Here is a 2196-nt window from a genome sequence, read left to right on the forward strand (position 1 = left end):
CAAGGGAATTACCATTGGATTAATATGCTGTCAATCTTGCCTCCATATTACAGTTGATTGGGCGTTTTTGTAATTAAGAACTCTTTCCCAGGAATTGTCATTGGATTAACTTGCTGCAAATCGTGTCACAATATTATATGTGATTAGTCTTTCTTGTAATTAATGCTGTAGTATTTCTCAAAAACAACCGTGTAAAAAAAGCCTAATTTTCAAATATAACTGTGCAATTTCACCACGGAACACAGAAGCTCTAACCCCTGTGTTGCTGGATAGAATTGCTTCAAGGTACCTTAATTCAATAAACTAATGACACGTGCTTTTTGGACAGACCGCATTCGTTGGTTCTTTTGACCGATCTCGAACCAAAAGGCCCCTCTTGAGGGGTCTAAGATCTTCAAGACCTGGAGGCAACAAATGACAATGGACACACCACAAATGGATATATGCAGAAGCTGTGATTGCTAAAGAAAATTGGTGAACCTTATATTGTTGGCAACTTTGTGATAACGCTGGATGATGGTTCGCAGTATTATTCACACACAGCAAAAAGTTGTGGAAGAATGAAAGGTTCGTTTCATTGCCTAGGTTTTCTGCGGGTCCAATTACAATTGACTGTTTGAAATACTGGTCAGTGAGGAGTGTTACGATAAAACAGTAATTCACAATCCCACTGTATAAATTATTGCTCCCATTCTCTCCTTATTTGTTTCTCCTTCATTCGATGTAAACTCCTAGAAAGGAGGAAAGAAATGTTGCATTGACTTTCATTATCCCAATTTAACTTTCAACAGAATCGAAATGCTTTATTTCGATTTTGATGTGGTTTCAATTACTCGTGAACCTCCCATACAGTGCAAGACAAGAGCAACGTTCTCAATCCCATGTCAACTAAAGAATAGAAGACCCAAAGGAAAACTACATCTGTGTTTAATGGAAGGAGAAAGCAGAGTAGGATTCGAACGCACAAGTACTCAATGAGTTATCAACCAACCACTTTAACCTCTTGGCCACTTAATGGCTTGCAAAATGTGCTGACATGTAATACATCAAGAGTATGTATGGTGAAGGTCGGGGATGAGAAATTCCCTGAGCAGAATCGAATCCACACCATTACGTTCCTGCTTTCAGCGGAATAATACCAGTAAAATTCAAGAAATCAACGTGGTCCTTGGAAGGAACAGCTGTCCTTAATCCATTCCGAGTGAGAACTGTCTCAGAATGAACCTTCGAACAAGAAATGCCCATCACATTCACACGCACATTTCGTCTCGACTCATAATTTATTCAGTCAGATTCTCTCGCACGTGAAGAAGCATATATGAAGAGAGAAGTGAAGGTAATGTTATAGCTCGATGGCCTTTCTCCTATGGCTGAACCTGAACTGGGTAAAATTCCTGGAAAAGTTGTTTTGTTCGTTTCATTTTATTAATTTTGCTGAACCATCACTCTGTGCAGTGCAATGACCGGAAGTCAATTGGATATACTTCATTGGAACGTTTAAAGATGTATTAAATTTTACTTCGAATTTATTTCAGCTTAAATGAAACACTGATGAGAAAAACAGAAGGTTAAACCGCAAAAACAAAATGCCCGTTTTGGTGCTCAGTGACATTGGCCGATTTCAGTGGGTATCAAATGAACCCAACATCGTGGTGATTGTCCTCAAATCTTTAAGGCATGTGATTAAAGCAGGAAATCGATCTCCAAACGACGGGTTACTTCACGTGGAATATTAATGCAAATTCTTCAAACTCGTTGGTTTTTTTGGTCGAATCTTATTCATCTGCACCCGTTCACGATATTTCTTTACATTTAAAGTCATCCAAATTAGACATCGCATTTTCCATCCTCCACACCCCACTTTGTCACTTACACCCCGCCACAGGCTGTCTCTCTCCTAGTGAAACTCACTGCTTGTGTATCTCCAAATGTGCCTTTCCAAATGTTTTGGAAACGGATTCTCTGAGTGACAGAAGATTATCTCAACCAGACATAGACCCTCTTTCTATCCCCGTATATTTCACCTGAAGAAGGGACAGCCCTCTGGCATGTGATTTCAAATAACTCTGCTGGATTATAAACTGGTGTCGTGTTACTGCTGACCGTATCCCCGCATTACGCATGGCTAATTAACTTAACTTATTGCATTCACTCCATGGACACGAGAGTGCAATTTAACATGGCCAATCCACCTAA

This window comes from Chiloscyllium plagiosum, unplaced genomic scaffold, assembly GCF_037043375.1.
Source record: "Chiloscyllium plagiosum isolate Xiang-an unplaced genomic scaffold, Cpla_swu_hap1 HiC_scaffold_38, whole genome shotgun sequence".
In the NCBI taxonomy this organism is placed as follows: Eukaryota; Metazoa; Chordata; class Chondrichthyes; order Orectolobiformes; family Hemiscylliidae; genus Chiloscyllium; species Chiloscyllium plagiosum.